This window comes from Bos javanicus, chromosome 3 (genome assembly GCF_032452875.1).
Source record: "Bos javanicus breed banteng chromosome 3, ARS-OSU_banteng_1.0, whole genome shotgun sequence".
In the NCBI taxonomy this organism is placed as follows: Eukaryota; Metazoa; Chordata; class Mammalia; order Artiodactyla; family Bovidae; genus Bos; species Bos javanicus.
In genome coordinates, this window is record NC_083870.1 from 64148879 (window position 1) to 64173263 (window position 24385).

Consider the following 24385-nt stretch of genomic DNA (forward strand, 5'->3'; position numbering starts at 1 on the left):
GATAGAGATTGAAGTTGAGTTTACTTTGTAGGTGTTTCTTCAAAGAATTGACCATTCTAGTACAGATCATTGAAAGCAAACATATTGAACATTATTTATATGTTATATAAACAACCAAATGTTGTTTATGGGATTCACTTTATTTTTTATTAGTTTTAAAATTTTAATTGAAGGTTAATTGTTTACAATACTGTGTTGGTTTCTGTCCTACAACAACATGAATCAGCCACGTGCATGCTGAATTGCTTCAGTCATGTCTGACTCTTTGTGATCCCATGGACTATAGAATGCCAGTCTTCTCTGTCTATGAGATTCTTCAGGCAAGAAAGTTGAGTAGGTTGCCATGCCATCCTACAGGGGATCTTCCCAATCCAGGGATTGAACCCTCATCTCATTTGTCTCCTACATTGGTAGAAGGGTTGTTTACCACTAGCGCCACCAGGGAATCATCCATAAATATACTTATATCCTCTTCCTCTTGAGCCTCCCTCCCATCTCACCCCCGTCCCACCCCTCTAGGTCCTCTAGAGCACCCAGCTAAGCTCCCAGAAGCTCCCCACTAGCTATCTAATTACACACAGTAGTGTATATATGTCAGTGCTACTCTCTCAACTGGAACCTAGAAATATGGAAAACTTCACAAATTTGTGTGTCATCCATGTGTAGGGTCCATGCTTATCTTTTTTGTATTGTTCCAATTTTTGTATTTGGTCTGCCAAAGTAAGCATGGAACTTACTTTAGATCTAAGGACACATAGGTTGAAAGTGAAATGAAGTGCAAAGATATTTTGTGTGAATAGCAACTCAAACTGAACAGGAGTGACTACACTAATGTAAGACAAAATAGACTTTAAGTTAAAATTTTTATAAGAGACAAGGACATTATAGGATGCCAAAAGGCTTAATTCACCAAAAATATATATATTTACACAGATATTAGTTCAGTTCAGTCACTCAGTCATGTTTGACTCTTTGCAACCCTATGGACTTCAGCATGCCAGGCTTCCCTGTCCAGCACCAACTCCTGGAGCATGCTGAAACTCATGTCCATTGAGTCGGTGATGCCTTCCAACCATCTCATCCTCTGTCATCCCCTTCTCCTCCTGCCTTCAATTTTTCCCATCATCAGGGTCTTTTCCAATGAGTCAGTTCTTTTCATCAAGTGGCCAAAGTGTCAGAGTTTCAGCTTCAGCATCAGTCCTTCCAATGAATATTCAGGACTGATTTCCTGCACCAAAGTCAGAATTCCTAAATATGGAAAGCCAACATTGGTAGGAGTGAAGGGAGCAATATAAAAGTCTACAGTCCTAGTAGAAGATTTCAGTACCCTACTTTAAATAGTAGATAGAACAACCAGTCAGATGACCAATAAGTAAATAGGACATTTAACCCCAGATGAATTGGAAGTACATATATATTATATTCCGCCCAATAACAGCAGAATATGCACTCCTATCACATGCACATATAGCATTCTACAGGATAGAACACATGTTAAGCCACTAAACAAGTCTTAATAAATTTAATAAGATTAATATCATACAGCATATCTTTTCCAATCATAGTAGAAACTAGGACTTGATAGCTAAAGGAAAATGGAAAAAAAAAACACAAAAATATGTGGAAATTAAGCAATGCTTTTATATAATCCATGGGTAAAAGAAGAAATCACAAGGGAAATTAGAAAATATCTTGAGACAAATAAAAATGAAAACATACTAAAACTTATGGTATAGGGTGAAAATAATACCAAAGGGAAATTTTTAGCTCTAACCATTCACATAAAAAAGAAGACCTCAAATCACAACGTTACTTTACGCCTTAAGAAACTAGAAAAAGAACAAGCTAAACCTAAAGCTTTAGCATCATTCCTTCCAAAGAACACCTAGGACTGATCTCCTTTAGAATGGACTGGTTGGATCTCCTTGCAGTCCAAGGGACACTGAAGAGTCTTCTCCAGCACCACAGTTCAAAAGCATCAATTTTTCAGCGCTCAACTTTCTTCAAAGTCCAACTGTCACATCCATACATGACTACTGGAAAAACCATAGCCTTGACTAGACGGACCTTTGTTGGCAAAGTAATGTCTCTGCTTTTTAATATGCTATCTAGGTTGGTCATAACTTTCCTTCCAAGGAGTAAGCGTCTTTTAATTTCATGGCTGCAATCACTATCTGCAGTGATTTTGGAGCCCAGAAAAATAAAGTCTGAAATTGTTTCCACTGTTTCCCCATCTATTTCCCATGAAGTGATGGGACCAGATGCCATGATCTTAGTTTTCTGAATGTTGAGCTTTAAGCCAACTTTTCACTCTCCTCTTTCACTTTCATCAAGAGGCTTTTGAGTTCCTCTTCACTTTCTGCCATAAGGGTGGTGTCATCTGCATATCTGAGGTTATTGATATTTCTCCCAGCAATCTTGATTCCAGCTTGTGCTTCTTCCAGCCCAGCATTTCTCATGATGTACTCTGCATATAAGTTAAATAAGCAGAGTGACAATATACAGCCTTGATGTACTCTTTTTCCTATTTGGAACCAGTCTTTGGAAGGAATGATGCTAAAGCTGAAACTCCAGTACTTTGGCCACCTCATGTGAAGAGCTGACTCATTGGAAAAGACTCTGATACTGGGAGGGATTGGGGGCAGGAGGAGAAGGGAACGACAGAGGATAAGATGGCTGGATAGCATCACAGACTCGATGGATGTGAATTTGAGTGAAATCCGGGAGTTGGTGATGGACAGGGAGGCCTGGCGTGCTGCAGTTTATGGGGTTGCAAAGAGTTGGACTCAATTGAGCGAATGAACTGAACTGAACTGAAACCTAAAGCTAGCAAAAGAAGGAATAAAGATTAGAGCAGAGATACATGAAATCTCTATGCAGGTCAAGAAACAACAGTTAGAACTGGACATGGAACAACAGACTAGTTTCAAATCGGGAAAGGAGTATGTCAAGGCTGTATATTATCACTCTGCTTATTTAACTTATAGGCAAAATACATAATGAGAAATGCTGGGCTGGATGAAGCACAAACTGGAATCAAGACTGCTGGGAGAAATATCAATAATCTCATATATACAGATGACACCACCCTTATGGCAGAAAGCAAAGAAGACCTAAAGAGCCTCTTGGTGAAAGTGCAAGAGGAGAATGGAGAAGTTGGCTTAAAACTCAACATTCAGAAAACTAAGATCATGGCATCTAGTCCCATCACTTCATGCAAATAGATGGGAAAACAATGGAAACAGTGACAGACTTTATTTTCTTGGGTTCCAAAATTACTGCAGATGGTGACTTCAGCCATGAAATTAAAAGACGCTTGATCCTTGGAAGAAAAGCTATATCAACCTAGACAGCATATTAAAAAGCAGAGACATTACTATGCCAACAAAGATCCATTTAGTCAAAGCTATGGTTTTTCCAGTAGACATGTATGGATGTGAGAGTTGGACTATAAAGAAAGCTGAGCACCGAAGCATTGATGCTTTTGAACTGTGGTGTTGGAGAAGACTCTTGTGAGTCCCTTGGACTGCAAGGCGATCCAACCAGTCCATCCTAAGGAAATCAGTTCTGTATATTCATTGGAAGGACTGATGCTGAATTTGAAACTCCAATATTTTGGCCACCTGATGTGAACTGACTCATTGGAAAAGAACCTGATGTTGGGAAAGATAGAAGGCATGAGGAGAAGGGGACGACAGAGGATGAGATGGTTGGATGACATCACCGACTCTATGGACATGAGTTTGAGTAGGCTTGGGAGTTGGTGATGGACAGGAAGCCTGGCGTGCTGCAGTCCATGGGGGTTGCAAATAGTTTGACCCACCTGAGCTTAACTGAAATGAAATAGAGATTCCCAGATGGCTCAATAGTAAAGAATCACCTGTCAAGCAGGAGATATGGGTTCAATCCCTTAGTCGGAAAGATCCCCAGGAGTAGGGGGATCCAATATTCTTTCCTGGGAAATGTCATGGACAGAGGACCCTGGCAGCCATGTTCTATGTAGTTACAAAGAGTTGGACACAACTAAGCATGCATGCAAATGAAACAGAATAGAAAAGTGGAGGAATCAATGAAAATAAGAGTAGGTTCTTGGGGAAAAAATCAGTAAAACTGACACACTTAAGATAAATAAATGTTATATACATCTTGTTTGGGATACAAAATTTGGAAGTATCACACTTCTCCAAAATATTTATTTTCAGTTGGTTCTGTTAGTCTAGTAGAATTAATCATCTTTTTCTTAGTTAATTATTAGTCTCTACATATTTAATTTTTTTTAATTTAAAAAAGTATTTTGATTCTTGGAATAAAAATTTGGATCCAAATTACCTAGTAGAATTCAAAGTTAATAAAAATTTTACTGAAATAAAAATAATTTCTAAGCTTGCATTTCAGTTGAACACAAACTATGAAACAAAAACTTAGTAGCTGTTGCTCTGGGGGGAGATAATTGGTCCAGGGAAATCAAAGTGAGGCACTCAAGAAAAAAAGAGGGAAAAAGAGTAAAACTTGGAAAATGTATTAAGAAACTTAATGTTGACCACAGCGGGACTCAGTTCTTCCAAGACCTTCTAAGAACATGTGAAGAACACGTTTCAGAATTTTCCCACCAACACTTTTTTTCTATGAAATGTTTAAGGTATTTATCCAGAATACCTGTGCCCTGTAATTTGAACATTGCTGTGAGCAGCGCTAACTTCCCATACACTTTTTGTTGTACTTACTTAATGATGCATTAAGTGACCTACTGCTGCTTTGAGGAGAGCAAACTAAGAGATGCTGAGATGAGTGCTGGATCATTTGATAAAATGACACTGACAAGGATGCACTGGAATTTTGCTTTCTGTAAGACTGTTGCAAATGGCTGGCAACCAGTATGTGTCGTTGTGTGCCAAAATAACTGCTGAAGTCCATCCTTTATACCATTCAGATCTACTCCTGCTGTACATAACTGTACTCTATCACTACCACTGGTGGATAATTACAATGCTAAAAAAATTAATGAAAATTGTCTTTAAGAAGAAAATTCATGAATATACTTTGAACTAAATTAAAATCCATTTTTATATTGAGAATTCAAATTTATAGCAGTAGAGTGTGTGCTGCTGCTGCTGCTAAGTCGCTTCAGTCGTGTCTGACTCTGTGTGACCCCATAGACTGCAGCCCACCAGGCTTCCCCTTCCCTGGGATTCTCCAGGCAAGATCACTGGAGTGGGTTGCCATTTCCTTCTCCAATGCATGAAAGTGAAAAGTGAAAGTGAAGTCGCTCAGTCGTGTCCAACTCCTAGCGACCCCATGGACTGCAGCCTACCAGGTTCCTCTGTCCATGGAATTTTCCAGGCAAGAGTACTGGAGTGGGGTGCCATTACCTTCTCCGCAAAATATTCCTAAAATGAAGTAAAATTCTCACTGTTCTATTACAGTATTATATACAGTGATATATTTCTTTAATATGAGTCCTGGAAGTGTTGATATAGCTTTGGCAACTTTTTAATTAATGCTTTAAGATGATTTAGAAAATTGGCAGATTAAAAAGAGATAATTAATTTATTTGTTAACTGTGTTTGTTGTGTGGGTAGAATGAATTATGATAACTTTAGTCAAAATATTTACCTCACTCTTTCCTGCCTCATCAGAAAAACATGGATAAGCTAAAACTAATGTAAAATTCCAAATGTCTCACTTTCGGAGAACGGAGATTTTATGGCACACAAAAACAGATTTTAAAACATTTTATAGTATGCATAAAATTACATCATTATTCAATATTAGCTAGCTTGAGATTTCTTATTTATACCTCACATACGTCACAAACTGATTTAAAGAATCTGCTGAACTGAGAAAGATTTGAAAACAGAATAGCTTTTTCACTGATGGTTCAATTTTAAGTGTTTGATATCAACTGAAACAATGCAGTCTTAGTATCAGGCTTTATGTAAATTTTATAAGATATCTCCCTTTTCTTTCATTATCTATTGTAACTTTCCATATTTGTAAATAAAACTCAGAAAAAAATTTAATGGTTGAGCAGAAATTTCTAATAATGTATAAAAGGAGTTAAAAAGTAAGGTTTTTCTTTCTTCACTGAGTATCTGTGTATCTGCTGGAGATATCTGTATCTGCTGGAGAAAAGTACGTGAGGCCAATATTTTCTGAATTACAATTTCAAGTGAATAACAAATAAGAAAACAACGACAGTGATCAAAACAGCACAAATTAAAACAAACTACTTGGGATGTAAAAACCACTCTTCTTGTTTTTCTCAAGTCAAACAAAAAATCAAAAATTTTTATACTCAGATATTAAGTACACATATCAAAATAAATTGGATGAAATCAAAGCTGTTTTAGAGAAATATTTACAGTGTCAAATGTTTAGGGAAAAATCTAAAGAAAATCTAATAATTAGACATATTTTGCTTTAAAAACCTTAAAAGTGAGAAATATTAAAATATTAAATAGTACATTATAAAAAACAAATAATCCATATATCAAATGTAAAACTTGCATATTTAGTATTTGAAGAAACAAATATAAAATGCAAAATAATATCAAAGAGAAAATAAATATATAATATGACTAATGAAGATGATAACAAGGGCATTAAATATGACAATTAAAATATACATTTTAAGTAATAACTTGAAAATCTTCAGTTAATTATTTTATTGCTTAATGTTAACTGAAACAAGAAGTAAAATAATTGAATAACCTGTTCAAAAGTTGACAAGATTTTTCAAAAAGCTAACTCCTAAACAGATTTTGGCCTTGGGTAGTTTCATAAGTAAGTTTTTAAAAAAAACAGATTACACTCTGTATAATAGGTTCCAGTTTCATCCATCTCATTTAGCATTGAAACATGTATAATATCATGTATGAAACGAGTCGCCAGTCCAGGTTCGATGCACGGTACTGGATGCTTGGGGCTGGTGCACTGGGACGACCCAGAGGGAGGGTAGGAGAGGGAAGAGGGAGGAGTGTTCAGGATGGGGAATGCGGGTATACCTGTGGCGGATTCATTTCGATATTTGGCAAAACTAATACAATATTGTAAAGTTTAAAAATAAAATAAAATAAAAAAAAAGAAATGAAAAAAAAAAAACAGATTACAAACATATAGCTATCATTCAAAACATGCAGTTTTGAAATCCTAGATAATTAATATAAATAACTGAATGAAATTAAAGATGCCCACTAGTACTAATTTTATTTGACATTCTTCACTTCTTGTAAAGGAATGAAATATAAGATATAAAATAGGATTTACTGGGAGGACAATGAAAATTAATTTTACAATATTTATAATTAACAATGTTCAGTCCAGCATCTAGTCAAAAAGAAAATGGTCAAAAGGGTAATTTAATACATTGCTAGTGAGATGGTAAATTAACACTATTTTGTAAACTAATTTTAAAATGTTATCAACAGTATCAACAAGCTTCAATCATACATATCTTTTGAACTAATAGTCTCTAGTAATTTATAATGAAATAATGATACAAATGTGCTAAAATTTATACATATATACGCTTATTACAGATAGGTGTATGATAGCAAAGTGTGGTAAGTATATTAAATGTCTAACAGTAATGCATTAATAATGCACAACGTAATTTTATACATAGTCATTTCAGTTTAGATTTTAATAGCTGTAGAAATGGAAACACACATATTTTGTATACTGTGTGGTATGTGCCACACCAAAGGATTTGTAATATACTAATTACACTGTTTGGAAGTATATGCACCAAAATCTTAAATATGATTATCTGTTGTAGGGTCATTTATTTTTTATTCCGTTTTTTTAGGGTATTAACATAAGTAAAAAGGAAATAAAAAACAGAAGAAATAAATTGCTTTTTATTATAGAGAAGAGGAAAACAGAAAGTGATGTGGCCATAACCCTCACAAATGACGCAACATGGAACATGGCGGAATATTAGGATAATGATACAATGGCCAATAGTTCCTCTACATAAATACCATTCATTGAATAAAAGCCACATCAACCAACATTTTTCGTGACACTATAGAAGCAAACTGCTTATTTGAAAATACAGTTATATTATTAATAATATGTGACCTTTGAAAATTGCCAGATAGAAATGTTAAATGTTCTCTGCAATTAGTGCCAAGCAACTATATATAAAGATGATTTTATTATGATACAGAACAATCAGGAGACATAGACAAGGTCAATGAAATATCCTAAATAAGGAGACAGATTTATCCCATCGTTTTGCTTCTATAGCTGATGAATAGGATTTGGAAATAAATATTACACTAGTATAACAAGAGTATTATAGCATTTTTGCCTTTGTACTTAATCTTTAACTATTTAGTTTTGGAGTTTTCATTATGTATTAGGATTTCTACTCTCTCAATATTTTTATTTCTATATACAAGTACCAAAAATAGATATTTGAGCTGGTATTATTTTATAAGGCCTAGAAAGAAGCTGCTACATCTAATTGGCTATTTGATGTTCATTTGATAATTCATGATACATTTTTTGATCACCTAGTATATGCCATGTATGTTCCTATAGCAGTCAGCATGTCCTGAAAATAAACTCATGATATTCCCATACAAACTCAGTCCTCGTTCTGTTGGGACCTATACATCTAGTTGTGAAATCAATAGACATTTCCAGTTACTTTCTATCATTACCCCCAAATCATACTTAATCCATTATATTAAGTTCTGCCCCTTTGCCACTTAAATTGTTCTTGGATTCATCTACCTTCTCAATGCCAGAGTCATTGTTATTCTATGGGTCCAAATCTCCTTCTTAACGGAGAAGGCAATGGCACCCCACTCCAGTACTCTTGCCTGGAAAATCCCATGGACGGAGGGCCTGGTGGGCTGTAGTCCATGGGGTCGCTAAGAGTCACGACTCTTGGACACGACTGAGCGACTTCACTTTCACTTTCGCTAAGTCTCCATCATTTGTCTTTTAGACTACCACAATATCTTCCTATTTGTTTTCCCTTCTTTGTTGCTTTTCTCTTAGATATCTCTTACATCTTCCTTATGGTCAAAAGAAAGATACAGTTATGACACTTTCTTAAATTTCTCTCTACTTAATGTTTTTTTCTTTACTTACGAATATGAAAATCTTAACAAAGTCCTTTATAGCCTTCTTACTTTCTCCAGATTCATCTCACTTTACTCAATTCCTCCATCTCTGTGCTCCAGGCCCATTTTCTTGTTTTTGGAAAGTGTCACGCTCCTTTTAGTCATCCCTGGGATCAGCTTCCATAGTACCTTTTACCTTTACTTCCTAACACCAAAATTTTACCGATACATTTTTTATATAATTATGTCTAAAATATTTATCTTTTCATTAGATAATACACTATTTTCAGTTCAGTTCAGTCCCTCAGTCATGTCCGACTCTTTGCGACCCCATGAATCGCAGCACGCCAGGCCTCCCTGTCCATCACCAACTCCCGGAGTTCACCCAGACTCACGTCCCTCGAGTCAGTGATGCCATCCAGCCATCTCATCCTCTGTCGTCCCCTTGTCCTACTGCCCCCAATACCTCCCAGCATCAGAGTCTTTTCCAATGAGTCAACTCTTCGCATGAGGTAGCCAAAGTACTAGAGTTTCAGCTTTAGCATCATTCCTTCCAAAGAAATTCCAGGGCTGATCTCCTTCAGAACCGATTGGTTGGATCTCCTTGCAGTCCAAGGACTCTCAAAAGTCTTCTCCAACACCACAGTCCAAAAGCATCAATTCACTCTTTTAGGATAAACCAAAAAAAAAAAAAAAAAGAAAATATATTTCTACTCAATATTCTCAGCACATACTCCATTGATGGCACTTATTAAACAGGCTATATGTCTTATTAATGAAGAGACATACACATACAGAGAGCACTTCTTAGAGCAGTGGTTCTTTTTAAAATTGGCATATGATTCATATACTATAAATTTTACCTGTTTAAGATGTAGAATTCAGAATTCACAAAGGTATGCCACTATGATCGCTATCTAATTTCAGGACATTTTTACCACTCCTTAAAGAAAGACTTAATAGTAACCATTCCTGATTCACCCCTGAAAAATAAGTTACTTTCTATCTCTGTGGATTGTCTCTTTTGAACAAGTCCACAGAATAGAGTAATACAGTATATGACTTTTCTGTTTGGCTTCTTTCACTAAGTGTAATGTCTTCAATGTTCATCCAGGTTTTAGCATGTATGAATATTTGATACCAATTTATGGCTAAATAATATTCTCTTATATAGATATACCACATTTTGCTTAGTCTTTTATCAACTGGTAGACATTATGGTTTGTTTCTAGTCTTTGACATTTATGAAAAGTTCTGTACAAACAAATGTGTACCTTTGTATTTACATCTACATTTCTTTTGAGTACTTATCTAAAAGAATTTCTGGGTTTTAGAACTCAATTTTTCATTTTTTGAGGAATTGCCAATGTGTTTTGCAAAGCAGTTGCACCATTTACATTCCCATCAGCAATATATGAGGGTTTCCATTCTTCACATTCTTGGCAATATCCTTGCCATTCTTTTTTTTTTTTTTTAAGTTTTATTTTATTTTTAAACTTTACAATATTGTATCAGTTTTGCCAAATATCGAAATGAATCTGCCACAGGTATACATGTGTTCCCCATCCTGAACCCTCCTCCCTTGCCATTCTTATAGTCACTTCAGTGGGTATGAAGTTGTATCTCAATGTGATTTTGATTTGCAGTTCATGAAGGAATAATATTGAGATCTTTCCAGATGCTTATTGGCCATTTGTATGTAATCTTTGGAAAAAATATTTATTCAAATCTTTTTTTTTTCATTTTTCAATTGGGCTACTCATATTTTTATTATTGAATTATGAGTCATTCATATATTCTTAACATTAGTCCTTTAACAGACATGATTTATAAACATTTCCTTGCATTCTACAAGTCATTTTTCCCCTTGGTAGTAATCCTTGGAACACAAAAGCTTTAATTTTGATTAAGTACAATTTATCTGTTTGTTTTTTCTTTTGTCCTTTCATTGTATATACTTTTCCTGGTATATCTAAAAAACAATTGTTTAAAATTACAGATATTTATTTATGCTATCTTCTAAGAGTTTTAGTTTTAGCTCATACATTTAAGTATTTAATCTATTTTAAGTTAATTTTTTTCAAATGAAGTAAGTTTTCTACTTTATTCTTTTGTATGCAGATATCTAATCATCCCAGGACCATTTGTTGGAAAGACTGTTTTTTTCCCCATCATGTTGGCACCCTTGTTGAAAATCTGTTGATTGTAAGTAAGGGTTTATTTTTGGACTCTCAATTCTAATCCACTGATACATATGTCAATATCTTATTTATTTTATACCAATATCACAAAGTCTTTTACTATAGATTTGTCATAATTTTTGAAATGAGAAAGTGTGATTCCTTGAACTTTATTTTCCTTCAAGTTTTTTTTGGCTAGTCTGGGTCCCTTGCAGTTCCATGTGAATATCATAATTGGTTTGCATGTATAGCAGTTGAAATTTTGATGGAGATCATGTTGAATCTATACATCAATCTGGGGAGTATTGTCATTCTTAATAATAATAGTAAGTCTTACAATTCATGAACACAGGGTATCTTTCCATTCTTTTATGTTTTTATTTGCTTTCAAAGATATTTGCAATTTTCTGTGTGTAATATTTTTACTTCTTTTGTGAAATTTATTCCTAATTTATTCATTTAATACAATTATAAATGGAATTGATTTTTTCTTAATTTGATCTTTGATTGCTCGTTGCTGGTGTATCAGAATTACAATTGATTTTTGTGTTTTTATCTTGTACCCTAAAACTTTGACAAACTAGTTTATTAGTTCTCATAGTTTTTGGTGGGTTTTTGAGCATTTCAAATTCATAAGATCATATTCAAATTTCATAAGATCATATTCAAATTCATAAGATCATATACAAAATTCAAAGAATAGGACATGACTGAGTGACTAACAAATGCAGTTGTCCTATAAATCATATATTTGAAAGAGTTTATAAGAATAATAATGCATCTATCCTTACTCATGTAGTTACATTTACTGCTGCTCTTTATTTCTTCATGTGAATTAGAGTTATTGTCTAGTGGTTTTTATTTTATCCTGATTCTCTTCAGCAGTTTTTGTAAGGTAGTTCTGCTAGTGAAAAACACTCTTTTTATTTATCTGTAAATGTCTTAATTTCTCCTTCATTTTTGATAAATAGCTTTGCTGGACTTTTGGTTGTTGTTCAGTTACTAAGTTATGTCCAACTCTTTGCAATCCCATGGACTGTAGCATACCAGACTTCCCTGTCTTTTACTATCTCCCAGAGTTTGATCAAACTCATGTCCATTGAGTTGATGATGCCATCCAACCATCTCATCCTGTCACCCCCTTCTCCTCCTGCCCTCCATCTTTCCCAGCTCAGGGTCTTTTCCAATGAGTTGGCTCTTTGCCTTAAGTGGCCAAAGTACTGGAGCTTCGGCATCAGTCCTTCCAATGAATATTCAGGGTTGATTTCCATTAGGACTGACTGGTTTGATCTCCTTGCTCTCCAAGGGACTCTCAAGAGTCTTCTCCAGCACCACTGTTCAAGAGCATCAGTTCTTTGGTGCTCAGCCTTCTTTATGGTCCAACTCTCACATTCATACATGACTAATGGAAAAAGCATAGCTTTGACTAGATGGGCCTTTGTTGGGAAAGTAATGTCTCTGCTTTTTAATATGCTGTCTAATTTTGTTGTAGCTTTCCTTCCAAGGGTTAACTATCTTTTAATTTCATGGCTGCAGTCACCGTCTGCAGTTATCATTTTGGAGCCTACAAAAATAAAATCCGTCACTGTTTCCACTTTTTTCCCGTCTATTTGCCATGAGGTGATGGGACCAGATACCATGATCTTTGTTTTTTGAATGTTGAGTTTTAAGCCTGCTTTTACACTCTCCTCTTTCACCTTCATTAAGAGGCTTTTAGTTTCCTCTTTGCTTTCTGCCATTAAATTGGTATCATTTGCATATCTGGATATTCTATTCTTAGCTGACAGTTTCCCCCGCCTCCCTCAAGACTTTGAATATACTGTCCCACTGACTTCTGGCTTATTTTGTTACTGATTAGAAATCAGCTGTTAACTTATTCTGATCCTTTGTACGTGATGAGTTGCTTCTCTCTTGCTGCTTTCAAGACTCAACATTTGTCTTTCACTTTTGACAGCTTGATTATGTTTCTAGATGTGGATTTCCTTGACTTTATCCTAGTTTATTGAGCTTCTTGGATTTGTAGATTAATATTTTTTATCAAATTTGGACAAAAAACATTAACCAGTATTTCTTCAAATCCAGTTTTGCTCCGTTCTCTTTTCTTTTTTTTCTGGGAACCCTAATATCTTGCTGTGGTTGATACGGTTTCATAGGTTTCTGAGGCTTTGTTCATTTTTCATTCTTTTCATTTCTGTTACAAAGGATGGGTAATCATAATTGACCTATCCTCAATTTTGTGATTCATTTTTCTGCCAACTCAAATATGCTGTTGGGTTCCTGTAGTAATTTTTTTTTTCATATCAATAATTGTGCTTGTCAGCTCCAGAATTTTTACATGGTTATGATTATTTTTTAATCTATCCCTTGGGAAGACACTGTTTCATAGTCTTCTTTGTTTCTTTATACATGGTTCCCTTTAGTTCTTCAGACATATTTAAAATAGATGATTAGTTAAAACCTTGGTTTACTGTGACTAATGTTTAGACTCCCTCAGATACAGTTTGCTGTTGACTGCTTTTGTTTCTGGTGAATGGGTCCTACTTGTTTCTTTGTGCTTGTTTGCATGCAAAGTTGCTTCGATCATTTCTGACTCTTTGCTACCCTATGGACTGTAGTCCACCAGGTTCTTCTGTTCATGGGGATTCTCCAGGCAAGAAAAATGAGTGAGTTTCCATGCCCTCCTCCAGGGGATCTTGCCAGCCAAGGGATTGAACCCATTTCTCTTATGTCTCCTTCATTGCAGGCAGATCCTTTACCCACTGAGTCATCTGGGAAGCCCTTATTTCTTTGTATGTTTTGTAATTTTTTGTTGAAAACTGGATATTTTAAACAGTATTATGTAGCAACTCTGAAAATCAGATTCTCCCCTACCCAAGGCTTGCTGCTTTTGCTTTCACTTGTTCAGTGACTTTGCTGAAATAATTCTGTAAGCTTTGTATTTACTGTAATGTGTGTCCTATGAAGTTTCTTATTGATTGCTTTTTGATTTAAAATTTCATTTTAAATGCTTTCTCTTTGATTTAAAAGTTTTATTTTAAATGCTTAAGACCTTTAATCCATTTTGAGTTTATTTTTGTGTATGGTGTTAGAAACGCATATATATGGAATTTAGGAAGATGGTAACAATAACCCTGTGTACGAGACAGCAAAAGAGACACTGATGTGTAGAACAGTCTTATGGACTCTGTTGGAGAGGGAGAGGGTGGGAAGATTTGGGAGAATGGCATTGAAACATGTATAATATCATGTATGAAACTAATTGCCAGTCCAGATTCGATGCACGATACTGGATGCTTGGGGCTGGTATATTGGGACGACCCAGAGGGATGGTATGGGGAGGGAGGAGGGAGGAGGGTTTAGGACGGGGAACACATGTATACCTGTGGCAGATTCATTTTGATATTTGACAAAACTAATACAATATTGTAAAGTTTAAAAATAAAATAAAATTAAAAAAAAAATAAATGCTTAAGACCATAAGTTTCCTTACATTTGTCAAGTGGCTTCATGTGTGTGTTGGGGCTACCTTTAGTACCTAGGCAGGCAGTTTGCAACTTGGCCTTTAGTCTTTGTTATCTGCTTGCACAGAGCCTTAACGTCAGCCAGAGGTAAGAGCACAGGACATTCTTAGGTCTTTGCTGGGCGTGTTTAGAGCCGTATGAATGAATGTAGTCTTTATGATTTCTATGAGTATATCAGAGCTTTTCAAATCCCTCTGTGGGTATCTTATTCCCCAGTTTTTCCTTTTAAGTTTTGGTCAGCTTCTAGTTGGCCTCACCTGCTATCACTGCCTCAGGCATGTGTGATGTTAAACAATTACTGCTGATTGTTTTTGACAATTGCCCCTATGGAAAAGACTAATTTCATCAGAAAAACTCTAACAGATGAAATAAAGGCAAGCCTGTGAGTTGGATTTTCCAGAGAATTTCCAGAGTGGTCAAAAATAAAAGTTTTTTGAAAATTATACTATTGGGGAGTTCCACATCTGTTCTGTCTTCTCCAGTGGTGGCTCGGCTGCTCATTTTCACTGTAATTGTGAGCTGTTGATTTTCAAGAGTACTGTGGAGCTAGAAAGAAGGGGAAATAATAGGGCAAGTTAAAGTGCCACAAAGCTTTACTGTTTTAAATAAGATTAAGCTGCTTTTTAAACAAATAAATTCACTCTGGGATGTTGCAAGTTTAAGTTAATTCTCAAAGTTCTGAAAAGCGGGTTTTGACAATTTTTGCCAGTGTTCTTATTGCTTTTATGGAGTAGAGGATTTTTGGAGGTCTTTATTCCACAGTTCCCATTCAGACTACTCAAAACTTTGGTTCTTAACTTTTGTTGAATCATCAACATTTTGGGAACTCTAATAGATATTACAGTCTTACTATGGCAAACATTACATTTCCTCATACTTTTAAATCAATCACTAGCTAATAATACAGCTGATAATAATAATAATAAGTATTTATTATGTATTTACTATGTATAAGTCATTTTAATACTTTACATGTATTCAGTCATTTAATTTCTTATCAGTCATTCTCAAGTTGATAACTAGGCACAAAGAGGTTAAACAACTTAATGAAAGAAGTCTGGAATCCAGTGTATCTCAATAAATACTTATTGAATGAACAAAATTCAGAAAATTTACATAGAATGTAAGATGTTGTAGATCTCCTGAAGCCTATGAGGGGCTAAAGATTAAGCAGAACTGAATTATCAAAGCTTTTCATCATCTTTGCTTGATACTAAACAGAGAGTTAAGTAGCAGATGCATAATTTAATAAATAGATTTTACTTTAGTGTGTGCCAGAAAGCAAATGTTTAGTAAGGTCCTAATAGGTGTAGGTCCCAAGTTATGTTCTAGGAATCAAGCAACAAATAAAACAGACATGCTGGTGAAAACATATTGCATATTATTGAACTTTCAATATATAGATAATATAGTTCTCTACATATTAATGATACAGTGAGAATTTGAACGAAGATATATATGATTCAACATGTCTTTTTGTTCTTCTTTGCTGTACTTACTATCTTAATTATTTCTTGAACTGATGATTACAGTAATAATGTCCAACTCCAATATTTTGGCCACCTGATCCGAAGAACTGACTCATTGGAAAAGACCCTGATGCTGGGAAAGATTAAAGGCATGAGGAGAAGGGGATGACAGAGGATGAGATGGTTGGATGGCATCACCAACTCAATGGACATGAGTTTGAGTAAACTCCGGGAGTTGGTGATGGACAGGGAGGCTTGGCATGCTGCAATCCATGGGGTCTCAGACAGCCGGACACAACTGAATGAATAAACTGAACTGAACTGAAATGCCTCATGTCAATACACATCTGTAGGTATAGAAATGAAGTTATATTTACAATGACAAGAGTAACTTAGATGTTTTGTAAGTAAACTATTGAGTATATTTTAAAATATGTTTTTAATTCCTTTAAATGAAAAGCTACATTCTCTACTGGTAATAAGATTTAATTCATCTAATTATAACTCTGGGCCAGAGTCCACCAATACCTTGACTGATGCCATCTGTACACTACTGCCCATACCATCCCTCACCCTTTCAATTGCTTCAAACATAATTCAAGAATGTAGTTCTAAAGCCATACTGTGATTTTGTACTTAAAGTGGTTAATAATGCTTCCATATGCTCATATTATAGTTTAGAATATAGCAAGAAAGTGAAAAAAATTGAATAACTACTTTTCCAAACTTTTCATGTGCTTTTTTTAATTAAAATTTTTATATTTATTTTCTCATTTTACTTGTTTTGTTGTATTAGTTTTACTTTAAAATATAAATTAGCTGGGAATTACTTCTAATTTTTATCTTAAGTTCTTTGATTCTATAAATTTTGGATTTATCAACTTCTGTGCTATTCACAGAATGTTGCAGTTAATTATTTTACATTGTGCTATCCTTAAAAAAAAAAAAAATCTTAACTTCAAAACTTTGGACATGTATTTACAGGAAACTTTATAGTTTAGAAACTTCAGTGGCCAGTCACCTACCATGCAGTTCAGGTTCCACAGGACACTGAGATCATATTTTAAGTACTGCATCTCTATCGTTGTAGTATGTTTGGTATTTAATTTTTTAAATGCCAGAACATATTTCTTTGTCTTTCCTGAAAAATGTCATTTATTCTGGTATTTTTCTTACTTCACATAAGAACTTACTTTATATTTAAAGAAATATTTCTTCTGTTAGCTATTCCAGAGCTTGGTAAATAGGAGATTTTTACATATTGTGCAATTTCATTTAAATTCTATTGGAAATGTATTTATAAATATTTTATAATTTTCTTTCATGGAAATAAACCATTTTCAAAGGCTTCACAGCATGGTAAGAATTATTCACAGATGACATGGGATATACTTTGTGAGCAGTTCTTTGTTTTGATAAATATTAAAGCCTACATTTATAATAGTTAACTATTTTTAGATAAGTACTGCAATGACTCGAGATGATATTAATAAGATAACAACTGCCCTCACTGAAGAAGTAATATTTGGATTCATTTTAAAAAGTGTAGTATTGAGCCCAGATGTACTTTTGTTTCAAATAGTCTTCTCAACACAAGCCTAATTATGGCATTACAGAATAAGATCAATTACACACTGTTTATCACCATCTGTAAGTAGCAGAAAGATATTATTAGAAAGTCACCATTTTCTTAGACTATTACCGATTTAATAATCAAGTTGAACTACTACGTCACAATAATTATACAATACATAGAAAGCTGTGCCACTATAATAACTTTGATGTCTTGATGAATTAGTCTGCCATCCATATCTCATATAATACTATTATATTTCAATAATATTCTAGTTACACATTAGTAATTATATTTTATTGTAACTAAATGTGATCATAAAAAATTATTATGTTAGTTGATTAAGACATCCAAGGTTTTTTCCATGCTTAGTCCTTAATAGAGATTAATTGACTGACACTGTTGATGTTCTATAGGGTTAATGATGACCAATGACTGTCACATTAATAAATCACAATTTAAATACCAAGAGTAACATTTACGTTTTTATAGATATGATGCAGTAATATAGACAGTGTCTGTGACTTCATCCTTTATAATTTGAGAACTGACAAACTCAAAACTTGCTGATATAACCCTCTGTGGTTCAAGTGTTATTGGATTGGCAGGTTTTTGCCACTGATGCTCTCCCCATTTGCACATAATTAATTAGTAATAAGTGAGGAAATTGCATTATGACCTAGTTATATATCTCTGTGGACATCTGAGTATTTAGAGAAAATGATAGTTCTAGATAGGACACATGAAACTAATTTCAAATGCCATTTAAATGGTGCTTTTCAGTTTGTAAGTGTACATTGGGGTGAGATATATCTCACTAGAACCTTTTTAAGCTATTGTCCCTGAATATGCTTTTAACATTATGGGGCATAATGACATTTTGAACTTGTAGCTCAAGATCTTTGGATGTGAACTCTCACCTCTGATGAGGTTATTAGTGATCTCAATAGCATGTAAAACTGCTTGGATGTTTGGAAAAAATCATACTTTTGTTTCCTTTTTCTACTTTAATATGTATTAAGCTTATTGGAAGCCTCTAAACTACATACCTTAAGTAAAATTCTAGACTTATGATATTTGAGGTGATATGCTATCTCCTAAATAAAATATCATAAAATAGGCTATCATTTCAGGTAAGGTAACTGACTAAATTTGTGATCACAGGTTGTACCCTTTCTCATTATTTATGGAATATTTTTTTAGCAAATTTGTCTGATGTATTCTCAAAAATATACATATAAGAAGGAAACTGAAGCATTGGTCACAGAAATATTTAAAAAGTTTTGTAAAGGTTATTAGACATATAACTACACATGTGGCTGATTAAAATTAACTATATGTAAATTAATAAAGTGCTATGATTTAAAGATTATTTCAATGAACTTCTAATGGAGGGGTAGTTTATACCAAAATCCTGTAGAGAAGGAAGGGTTAAAGTAATACAAAGAAACTATGTTATTTTCACTTTTCTATCAGTCATTGCCTGGATTATTATGCACAGAAATGCCCCTGCATCATATGAACTATATTAATTTTTATTAACTTTCTATTCCTTATGACAGGAACATGCTCTGTTTCTTTATACTCATTGCAGAATATTTCAGGCATTGCATTCTCTGATTGCTGTAGTATCTGGTGTTCAAGCTATTCCAGTTTCCTGGGTTACCTAAGGAAAAACATATTGAGAGAGAACTATTTATTTTATGTTAGCTTTTTTTCCTAACATGAGAATTTTACTAAATGTCAACATAAAGACATTCTTAGAATAATCAAGAGAAATTGTCCTTAATGAAACTATTTCTTAGCAATAAATATGATCAAAAAGTGATCACCACATTTATTTTTTGTGGTACACTCAATTTTAGCATACATCCATTGACTATTGATTTAAAAGGTATGTATTGAGCATTGGCAAGGCTAGTTTTTGTGCTTCTTGCTGGGAATGTAGAGAGAAGAGGTTGATGTTCTCTTAGAGCTCCCAGTCTGTCACGGCATTGGGTATTAAACCAATCCCAACCTTCCTAAAGATTTAATTACCTTTATGATATGTGTTGAGGGGAGGACACGGCAACCCACTCCAGTATTCTTGCCTGGAGAATCCCTTGGATGGAGGAACCTGATGGGCTATAGTCCACTGGGTCGCAAAAAGTTGGACATCACTGAAGTGACTTAACATGCACACACACATGATATGTGTCAGGAACCTCACATAGAAGACACTATAAAAATGTGCGAAAGGGAAATTTGACAGATCTATGGGGACGATTCAGAGAAAGATCTCTCTAAAAAAGTCACATTTAAACTGAGATTTGATGAATAATAGTCACTTAGGCAAAGAGAAAAAGGAGATTGAGTATTCAGGAGTGGTAACAGAAAACTTGTCAAAACCCTCTTCTTCCATCCATCAGGAAGAAACACAGCATGTTAAAAGTATAACAATTACTTTAAGAACTGGTCTAACTTGTACAAGAAGATTTTTATAGTAGTGGTACATGCATATTGCAATGATATATAACATTCACTTTTCAATTAACTGGATTAAAAGAATATCTTGATAGAAACATGTTTCCTATACAAACACATATTCAATTGTAGACAATAAATATGCATTAATTTATAATTCCAGTTCTAGTTTCAAGCAGTATGGCTCATAGATATATCTAGTATTAAAATAAGAAAGAAAAAAAAATGCAACATTTACTTTCTGCTTCCATGGGTACATGGGATGTCATTTAAGAGAGTAGAATGAACGCTTGACAGAAAACTAGAAAATGAAGAATCTAGTTGCAGTGTTTCTATGGCCAGACTGAACCTCAGTTTCCTATCTTATAATGACATTGTGAAGGTCAAGTTTGATAATGTTACTCATTTTGAAAGCCAATATAAACTATAAAAATGCAGTGTTTTATCATTATTATTTTTTCCTGAGCACGCCACACATATTTGGGCTTTTCTTATCTTTGATCAAATATGTTCCCTTTATTGGAATGTTTTCAACCTGTTCTTTTCTTTTCCTCCCCAAAGGCCAAATTCAAATCCCATCACTTTTTTGAGGCTTGTTCCCACTAGAAAAGAGGTTATTTATTTCTCCTCCCACCTCTAATCTTCTTTAGCACTTATGAGTTATTTGATGACTGGCATTTATTGACTTGTATAGTTATTTTAATGTGCATTTCAAAGGCATAGCGTTTTGATGTTGAAAGGGAAATTAAAGTTCATTTGGTTCCCCAGATCTCAGAGGTTGGGCTGTTCCTCTGAATGACTTTAACCCACTTGTCAAATCAATTTTGCTTGAACAACTCCACTGACAGATAGTTTGTTATCTTTTGATTAAGTATATTTTACTTCTTGACATCTCCAAGAGAAAGTTATTCTGTAAATTTAGAATAAATATGTCAACTTGCTTTCATACCTAGCAACTATTTCCTGATATTTTTAACATCTCCTTCTTTTGTCTCAGCAAAGTCAGCTTTTAAGTATCTTAGTTGTAGCCATCACTGTTTTCTGAGGGTTTATATGTGTATTAATACTATATATACTCATCATAAAATGAAGCATTCAGAACTAAACATATATTTCAACTATAATAACGTACCTGCCTTTTATTTTAAATATTATAATTCTGGCATTGCAGCCTAAAACCTCATTATACTTTTGGTAGTTATGTCAAGTTGAGTTTACTTTATCTTCAGTCCCCATGTCTCATTCACATGTGACTATGCTAAATCATGTATACTCATCATAGATTATTGCAATATGTTTTTAAAATAAAATTTCAAGGAAACTAAAATATGCTGTTAGTTCTGATAGTAGACATTAGACAGTAAAGTGGCAAACTAAAAGAGAATATATATATAAAATCTTCTTAAACATACCTCAGTCATCATAAAATGAGAAACCTATTTGCTTTCTCAACTAACTCTATTATATAGTAAAATTCATAGCAAATAGGTACTCATTGAACTTCTAAGGAAGATATCATCATGATGATTTGCTTATGTACTTTTTGTTCATATATGCATATGTACACATGTGTGAGGCTATTTGCATTTTCATTGCTAAATTAATAGAATTATGGACTAAATAATCATGTACTTAAGAATATCCTTATTTAAATCGCTAAGGACTTCCCTGGCAGTCCAGGGGTTAAGATTTTGCACCCCCCCCTCACCCCCCGCTTTTTTTTTTGCATTGTTCACCTAAGAAGGCCTTCTTATCTCTCCTTGCTATTCTTTGGAAATCTGCATTTGGTTGAGTATATCTTTCCTTTTCTCTTTTGTCTTTTGCTTCTTTTCTCTTCTTAGCATTTGTAAAGCCTCCTTAGACAACCACTTTGCCTTCTTGCATTTCTTTATCTTGGGGATAATTTGGTCACCACCTTCTGTACAGTTACAAATTCCATGTTTAGTTCTTCAGGCATTATGTCTACCAGATTTAATCTTTTAAATCTATTCATCACCTACAAGGTATAATCATAAGGGATTTGATTTAGGTCATACCTGATTGCTGGGAGAAATATCAATAACCTCAGATATGCAGATGACACCACCCTTATGGCAGAAAGTGAAGAGGAACTAAAAAGCCTCTGGATGAAAGTGAAAGAGGAGAGTGAAAAAGTTGGCTTAAAGCTCAACATTCAGAAAACGAAGATCATGGCATCTGGTCCCATCACTTCATGGGAAATAGATGGGGAAACAGTGGAAACAGTGTCAGACTTTATTTTTTGGGGCTCCAAAATCACTGCAGATGGTGACTGCAGCCATGAAATTAAAAGACACTTACTCCTTGGAAGAAAAGTTATAACCAACCTAGATTGCATATTGAAAAGCAGAGACATTACTTTGTCAACAAAGGTCCATCTAGTCAAGGCTATGGTTTTTCCTGTGGTCATGTATGGATGTGAGAGTTGGACTATGAAGAAAGCTGAGCACCAAAGAATTGATGTTTTTGAACTGTGGTGTTGGAGAAGACTCTTGAGAGTCCCTTGGACTGCAAGGAGATCCAACCAGTCCATTCTGAAGGAGATCAGCCCTGGGATTTCTTTGGAAGGAATGATGCTAAAGCTGAAAGTCCAGTACTTTGGCCACCTCATGCGAAGAGTTGACACATTGGAAAAGACTCATGGTGGGAGGGATTGGGGGCAGGAGGAGAAGGGGACGACAGAGGATGAGATGGCTGGATGGCATCACTGACTCGATCGACATGAGTCTGAGTGAACTCCGGGAGTTGGTGATGGACAGGGAGGCCTGGCGTGCTGTAATTCATGGGGTCACAAAGAGTCAGACATGACTGAGTGACTGAAGTGAATTGAACTGAACTGATACCTGAATGACCTAGTGGTTTTCCCTACTTTCTTCAATTTAAGTCTGAATTTTGCAATAAGGAGATGATGATCTGAGTCATAGTCGGCTTCCAGTCTTGTTTTTTCTGACTGTATAGAGCTTCTCCAAACCCAGCTGCAGAGAATATAATCCATCTGATCTTGGTATTAATAATCTAGTGATGTGCTTGTGTAGAGTCATTTCTTATGTTGTTGAAAGAGGTTGTTTGCTATGAGCAGTGCATTCTCTTGGCAAAACTCTGTTAGCCTTTGCCGTGCTTCATTTTGTACATCAAGGCCAAATTTCCATTTCCCTGTTATTCCTGTTACTTCAGGTATCTCTTGATCCTATCTTTGCATTTCAGTTACCTAAGATGAAAAGGACTTATTTTTTATTTTGTTGTTGGTGTTAGTTCTAGAAGATCTTATAGGTCTTCATTGAACCATTTAAGTTTAGCCTCTTCAGCATTAGTGGTTGGATTGAATTAGATGTGGGGTGTGAGAAAAAGTAGGGGTTCTAAATTTTTTGAGTAGTTGGAATGATTGAAATCAACAATTGTCTCAGTCTATTTGGATTGAAATAATAAAGCATCATGGACTAGATGACTCATAAACAACAGATATTTATTTCCTATAGTACAAGAGGCAGAATATCTGATACCAGATTGCCATCATGGTTTATTTCTGGTGGGAATTCCCTTCTAGGTTTTAGGCTACACACTTATTGTTGTACAAGTGTTAGACGCAATCTAGATAGCTCTCTGGCCTCTTTTTATGATGTCATTAATCCTATAGCAAACACCCTCTTCCAACAACACAACAGAAGACTCTACACATGGACATCACCAAGATGGTCAATACCAAAAACAGATTGATTATATTATTTGCAGCCAAAGATGGAGAAGCTCTATACAGTCAACAAAAACAAGACTGGGAGCTGACTGTGGCTCAGATCATGAACTCCTTATTGGCAAATTCAGACTGAAATTGAAGAAAGTAGGGAAAATCAATAGACAATTCAGGTATGACCTAAAACAAATCCCTTATGATTATACAGTGAAAGTGACAAATAGATTCAAGGGATTAGATCTGATAGAGTGCCTGAAAACTGTGGATGTAGGTTCATGACATTGTACAGGAGGCAGTGATCAAGACCATCCCCAAGAAAAAGAAATGCAAAAAGCCAAAATGGTTGTCTGAGGAGGCCTTACAAATAGCTGTGAAGAGAAGTGAAAGGTAAAGGAG

The 24385-nt window shown here is 34.7% G+C and overlaps 1 non-coding gene across 1 annotated transcript; it reads right to left on the reverse strand.

The window, feature by feature from the left end:
- Nucleotides 1–621: 621 nt before the first annotated feature.
- LOC133245415 (U6 spliceosomal RNA) lies at nucleotides 622–726 on the reverse strand. Its single transcript, XR_009735679.1, has one exon. It is a non-coding gene; the product is annotated as a U6 spliceosomal RNA (small nuclear RNA).
- Nucleotides 727–24385: the final 23659 nt, after the last annotated feature.